This window comes from Fopius arisanus, unplaced genomic scaffold (assembly GCF_000806365.1).
Source record: "Fopius arisanus strain USDA-PBARC FA_bdor unplaced genomic scaffold, ASM80636v1 scaffold00082, whole genome shotgun sequence".
In the NCBI taxonomy this organism is placed as follows: domain Eukaryota; kingdom Metazoa; phylum Arthropoda; class Insecta; order Hymenoptera; family Braconidae; genus Fopius; species Fopius arisanus.
The window spans coordinates 160,627-168,284 of NW_011887821.1; positions in this window are offsets into that span (position 1 = coordinate 160,627).

The window sequence follows — 7,658 nt, forward strand, 5'->3', positions numbered from 1 at the left end:
TCTCCTCTGCCCTGCGTTTAGAAAAATCACAGAAAATTAATCATTTGAAAATTCAAAAACGGAATATTTTCTAGCATCCATCTGATCAGTATTATACTTTACTGTTATAAAATTTTAGGAATCCAAAAAAAAAAAAACATTAAACGTGGAAAAAAGGAAAAACGATTTGCAACAAACTGATGATGAAAATGACTCATAAATTGTGCAAGTGTACAAGTTTATGAAATTTATAATATTCTCCATAAATTTCAGCATGTGTTGTTCTCGGTTCCGAAAAAATAATCGTTAAAAAATGTTTTCAAAGGCTTTGCACCTATTTTTTCAACTCTCAAAACGATTAGCCGAGGTTTAGTCGTCCAAGTGGATCTTGTCATCTCCCAGAAGCCTCATGCAAAGTCACGTGTGGCCCTTTGGGCTTTTTACTTGAATATGCGCGTGCAGCCTCCGAGTTTACTCTCCTACTCGATGTTACACAAAAAAAAAGTAGTTGGCGATCAATTCCGGGGTTACGCGCCCTCCAGTACGCGCTGCCACTTCTTCAAAACGATTCTCTATTGTCTGATTCGATTAACGTGACTGTCATGCTACAGAGATTTTGCGGGACCGACGAGGATTAGAATTTCAATTATTTACACAATGAGATGGCCAGGGGTGGAACATACGAATTTCAGGCTCTATAAGGGGTTGCACAGGCACGTGGCCGTGTTTACATGGGACTCAGTGATCTCAATTCACAAGAATTTTCTTTATCGATCGATATTGCCGACGGTCGATAAGTCAGTAATACATTACTGTAACACTAAAATAAGTCGTAAGTAAAAATAAAACAATAAAAACTTCAAAATATTGACAATTGAATTACTCTTATCAGAATAGAGCAAGCCCAGAGTTTCACCATTCTCATTATCAATAAAATTTTCTGTAATACCAATGGTCGATATGGACTCTGTTGGATTTATTATCAACAGTGGATTCCACGATTATCTATTTGAAGGAAGTGACTCGATTAGATCGTTAAAAAGGCAATGCACAATTTATGCAAGGGATATTCTAATTTGCGATTCAAAAAAATGTTATTCAATTTATGAATGCAGAACTTAAATTAATGACACCAAAACCTGCAAATACCCTCGAGAAGGCTATAATCACCTGTCGTATTCGATAAACTTTTCACAGCACCCCCATTAATTGTGCCCACATTCAATTGGTCCATTTCTCATTTCAACTTGTCACGTTATTTGCATTGATTATGCGAACGGGTTTTTCAAAGGAACGGGTATGAATAACAGACCTTGGTTCCAAACCAATGATCAATTATGGAGTATTCCAGTCTACGCGGGAGACTCCTATGCGTTTGTCCCTTCGGGTTTTCTTCGCTTGGTTCTCTCAACAGACTGGCATTTTGTGAACAGTAAATATTATACATCCGGTATTCATTGATGCATTGATCGGTTTGACGGGTTAGTAAGACTGAGGAGGCTTATTGCTTATGGAGGATTTAATGAACGTGTGTGATTTATTGAAATGGAGGCGCACTTTTAGTAAATTGGGAAAAAAAAGTTTATTAAGTTGAATTAAGAAATGCATCCTCGAAAATTTGCAACAAAACTCTGTCTTGTATTGAGAGAAAAAAGTTTAGTCGAGTTTTAGTCATTTAGTGCTTGTCAGAAAGATGACGAGTTTTGTAGAAGTACGTATCTACTCATATAAAGAAACTGACAAAAAAAACCTGCAAATTGAGATGATAATTTATACATACTAAAAATAATTTTTAAAAACGGAGGGACATATACGATATTTTGGGTTTGAGAAATTTTGCAAATCAATGCAAATCAACTCAAATGTTACAAATTTAATTTGCAAGGCTGGCTGACACAAAAACGCACATAACGCGAAACGTTGCCTTATCCAATTTAGTTTTTTACTTTCACTTTGACGTATTTATTTTTTTTATATAAGTATATACGACTTTTTGTTGAAAAACGAGCTATGGAGAGAAGAAAAGATGATCAAAGGCGTCAATAGGCGTTGATTCTTGACAAATGTTAGGCTGATCTCTAACAGGTGCGGAATTCAGATTCTGTTTGCATTTTTATTTGAAAAGTCCATGGATCCAATGACATAAAATAGTATACGAGACATGTGCCGTATGGATTCTTTGACTCTCGGGGTTGTAAAACTCGCCTCCGCTCGTGTCACAATAAAATTCATTACGCACTTGTTGCCTAATATACTATTATGTCACTCGGCCCGCCCTTGCCTCTTAGTTTTATTGCCCTAGGGAGGTAAGCGGCCGCCTAACACGTTTCTTTCGCGCCTCCCTTGGGCAATAAAAATATTCGGTTAGTCAGACTTCATAACATAAAGTAACATATGCCACATGGTTTGAAAAATATTCCAGCAACGTATCTGATGAGAATCCTCGCATTTAGCTCGCTAAACTCCATACGAGTATAATATACATAGTATAATATATATGTATTGTATATATATTACACGGTCATTTTTCGGTTAAAAAAAAAATTTTATTGTGTGAAGTGATGACAGGAAATATCGCAAAATTGTCTGGATCGAATCCGTTTTTTTTGTATATGAAACTTTAGTATTAATGTCTTTTATCATAATTAATTGAAACCTGTATACTCGGCCATACGAAGTTTTCAAGATATATTTTTTTCATATTCCTTCTATGACTGTAACAGATGGTGATGGAAATGAGCGTAATTGAACAATTAGTTTCGTAAATATTGAATTTTAGTGTAAAATGATTATGTAGAACATGTTGGAATAAACTAGAACGAATTGTTCTTATTTTCTGAAAATTTTGGTCTCAATACATTCTTAATAGATCGACAATAATTGTAGAGTAACTTAAGTGTTGCTCCGACGGACATCGAACTTAAGCAAAAGTTTGTTGGATTAGTACTTGGATGGGTGGCCATTTAGGAACACCACTTGCTGAATTCTTCTAGTTAGTATGACAGAAGGGTACCTAGGGTAGGCTAGAATCCTGCACTATCGGCCGACTGTACAGTTGAGATTTTCTATGGTGTCACTCAGCCCCGTGTAATTGCAGTACAACCGGGGAAAAAGTCGGTCTCATAACACCGTAGGAAGGGGAGGGGGCAAAAATGGAGAATGGGTTGGTTTAAAAGTAAAAGGCGCAAAGGTTATACATAACGAGGAAAAAATACATTCTTAATAAATATAATATTCAACATTCTTAAAGATATAAATTAATAGGAAAGAACATATTGTTAAAACCATTCAGAAGCTCGCCATCGATTTATTAAAAATGAAGAAAGAAAATATATCCATACGTTTCGATAACTCATCTACAGTCGCATAAGTGCTGTTGCCTGCTTATTTTTTTTTTACGACATAATTTTAAATAAAATTAGTTTTTCAGAGAGATATCGCCGTTCTATTTGTTCCGTTATTCCAATTCCTAGATCCTTACATCACATCTGACAATGTCAAGCGAATGGTAGTTGTCAAGCACGATTACGAAACGATGGACGAAGTAAATTCTATTTTTTTCGACATTTGATTTTTTGGCGTCATTCTGATATACTTTTTATGTCCGTTACCTGGGACAGCGATATCGTACAATGTCCTCTCCTTTATTAACACATCTTACTCCATATACATGCATGGATTAAGCAATAAACAAAATCGAAGTTAAAAGTCAATCTTCGTCAATCGTAGTCGTCACTAGTAGTAGTCAGGGAAGGATCTCTTAGTACAAACAGTTCCGAATTCCTTTTTCCGCGGTTTCCGTGGTGACTCCAATTCCGCGACTTTATATAATTTTAATTAACAAACTTTTGTGACACATAATTTATTATTGACTAGAAATTAAGGCGATTCAATTTTAAAACATTTATTTCTTGATAAACATTTATGGTGGTCGTCATCAAGTAATAAGAAGCCAAATTCACGGAACTTGGATGACATCAGAGGCAACTGTGAAAAAATGGATTACTGGAATTTCTTTTTATTATAAAATTTTTATTCTTTGTCAAACCCAAAAAAATAAATTCAGAAACATAGAGATCTTTAATAAATTAAATCAATTGCAGCAATTAAAGAGGAAAACTGAAAAACTGTGATCGAAATTTAAATTATGGAAAAATAATTGGAAATTTGTGGATTGGATAGATTTTACTTTAATAATTGAATAAGATTAGGATTGTGAGTTAAAATTTTATTCCCATAGTAGTTCACCAGTTTACCCTACACCGATCTCAAGCTATTTCCGAAGGGTAGGCTTATAAGCGGAGAAACAATATTCATAGATTTGGATGATTTATTCGGTCATTATTATTAAATATTTAATGGAAAACGTGAAGTAATACGATGACCTTATTTTGCATTTTTGTAAAAAATTTCGAAAATTATGTCTAGGTATGATTCAGTGGTCAACGGATTTTTGTTAATGCGTGGAGAACGATTTTTTGTTCGAAATGGTTGTTTTTACTGAAGTAATTTGATGTTGTGAGATACCTCATTTTGTTTAACTACATGGAAGATCGATAAGGAGAAGTAAAAGAAGAGCACGAGTCAGTAAAAACTTCGTTTTCTCAAGGACTTGGATGACGCCTTCGATTTACATGGCGCCGAAGTGTCGAGGTGTAACTCAACGTGATTGTCAGCTGTCTCTCAACTCAGTTCGCCATGCTAAATTATTTTTCTATCCTTTTTCTGTAAACATTATGACTGATGAGTTACTCTCCATGCTTGATCGATGTCCAAATGAAGGGGTATTAACATATTTTTGTAAACACTTGAGTTTTTATAACAATCTGACATGATAAACGTCCAAATGTCTTCATAAAATAAATCATGAATCGATACATCAACTCCTTATATTCTAAAAATATCTGTCCGTAGTTTATAACATTGTTGAAACATTTCCGGGATTTTGCTTCCGAATGGAATCTTGACGATTCTTCGATTTTTAAATATGTTAATTTTCATTGGAAATGATGTAGAATAGGCTGGAACGTCAAAATACAAAGTTTGAGAACCGTGTCTGTATAGTCGGTTTCGTTATCGCCACTTGGTCGGTGGCCAACATTTAGAAAATTATGTAGTAACTGGAGGAAAAAAAAACAAACAAATCTGAAATGCTGTCCGATTATAGGCAACGACAAAGACTAACATTGTGTACAAAGCTGGATCGGTTAAATAGTTATTGAGAAAAAGCGATTTGTTTGTAAATCGTTTTTTTTATATCTCCGGAATTAGTGAATTGATTTCACTGTTTGTCGCTTCAAAATACTCGTAATGATTCCGTCTATCTAGATCCGTCGAAATATATACACCCGTCCAGATATTAAGTGAAAAATTTGACGAAACCTGGCCTTTATGATAGCAACGGTTCGTATTGCAATCGGATTCAATCGGATGAGTAGTTCCGGAGATATTTCATTTTTTATAAAAGTCTAATTTATGCCATATTTTTAAAACGACGGGAACAAAATATTTAAAGAAAAAATAATAACTCACGTCAACCAGAGTTTGCATAGACAGACATAACTATAGACTGATGACGTTTTACGGGTAGAATGTGTCCTCCGGAAGTTCGAAAATTGCCGCGCACCTGATCAGGTGCACATGATGCGCACAATCAATAAAATTTATTTCGCTTGGTTGGATAAAAATTACTTTTATCATCATGTACCGAAAAGTAACTTTTTAAACACGCGCTGCCCCGCTTCCCTTCGCGTGCGTAAAAAATAATTTTCTCTAACATTGTGAAAAAATAGTGTATTTCGTAACAAGTGCGGAAAAGTGATTTTCGGCGTATGGGAGATTGTAGCACGAACCGAAGGCCGCTTGCTACGAAATATACTATTTTATAGCAGTGTAATAATTAACCGGATAATGATAATTATTATCTTGCTCATGTTGACTATCTATTTTAACCGAGGGGCTACTCATTCCCGAATTGAGTGACACTACGGCCACATTTCGAAGTCGACTTCAAGTGAATTCAGTCATGATTTTGGTAATCGCAAGTGGGACGTGATTTCCGTGACTTCAAGCTTCAGAATCAATGACTTCACTACTTCAAATGACTTCATTTGATTTCAATTTCGTAGTCAATGATTGCAGTTAAAATGAAGTGATGGAAATCCCAATAAATAGAATTCGAGAGAATAAATTAACAATTATCGTAATTAAACTCTTTATTCACACAATCGTTGTGTTTTTGTTTTTAACGTAATGTCTAAGGCTCATCGATGTTGCGACGTTTATGTGAATGAGTTAACTCGCGGAAAAATAGTGGCAGAGAGGGGTTTTGTTTTGCTAAGCGTTTTTTTTTAGTATTCCGGCCCTTTCTGCCCTGTTCTGGCTAATTGACCCTATCTCACTCTATGCATGCGGCTGTGGATCCTACACTCTACCGTATTCACTCTCCTATAGAATATAGGGGTGACATGGGAAACCACAGGAAAAACCATGTCGATCCTGGCCGTCCCTCTATTACCATCTGCCCATCGGTGCCTGTTTAAAAATTCGATTCAACGGGGAATCGAACCCACAACTTTCAGAACACTAGGCTCGCACCTAGCCACTGAGCTACCGACGTCGGTCTGCTAAGCGTTTAGAGAGAATTTCTTTTCGGTGCGAAATTCAAACTATAACTATATTCGAGAATAAGCGATATATGATTCCACTGACTGCAAGCGACGTCAGTGACTTGAATTGATCTCAATGACTTCGTCCATCGAAATCACCTGATGTCAGTGACTTTAAATTGATTTCACCATTGAGTGAGACCATGACTTCAGGAGTGGGTAGCCTCTTGGTTTTAACCCATATAAATTTCGATAAATATATCATCAATTTTTTTGTAGATCAAATGTGTCTCATTTGATATTTTTAAAGGAAATTTTATGTGAGAGATTTTACTTTTTTTAGCGTTCTCGTTCAGAAGGATGTTGTCGGTGCTGTTTTCTTTTGGTGAGCGTTTTTAGCATAAAAAATTACACGAGAAAAAAATTTTCATTCGCCGTTTATACCTGCTATACAGAACTCCAGGAACAACAGTCCATCTTGACTATTGCCTGAAAATTTCATTATTCACATCATTAGATCAATCCAGTGTACTCGCAGAAGATATCAACGATCATCATGTTTCGGGAAACTACGAAAAGAATTAGTATAATTGGTGATAAAACTTTGTAAACAACTCCTATGTATTTAATCATTACTTACTTTATGCGCTAGCTTATTTTTTCTCATTTTTTATTACTACCAACACAATTGGTAGGCAGTTTTCGAATCGATCGGTAGCTATTCTGACGACGATTTTTTTCAAAAAACAAGTTGATAGGTTGATTTTCATAAATCAAGGAGCATGCTAACGAATTTCGCTGAAAAACAAGAAAATGGAAATTTCTTCATATTTTTGTTCGAACCTGCACATTCCTTTGATCGATCTAAATTGAGCACGATGTAAAGAATATTTTGGAAAAAAGACAAAAGAAATCAGTTGTCTCTGTTTTTCTATATTTGACGAAATCGTTTCAGATACAAAGTTGAACATGTCCTGAACAAATGATCTGATCCCGCCGATCTTGACTATTATATATAATTCATATGAATCCCACGACATATTCATTCATATGATTATTGTATTTATATAT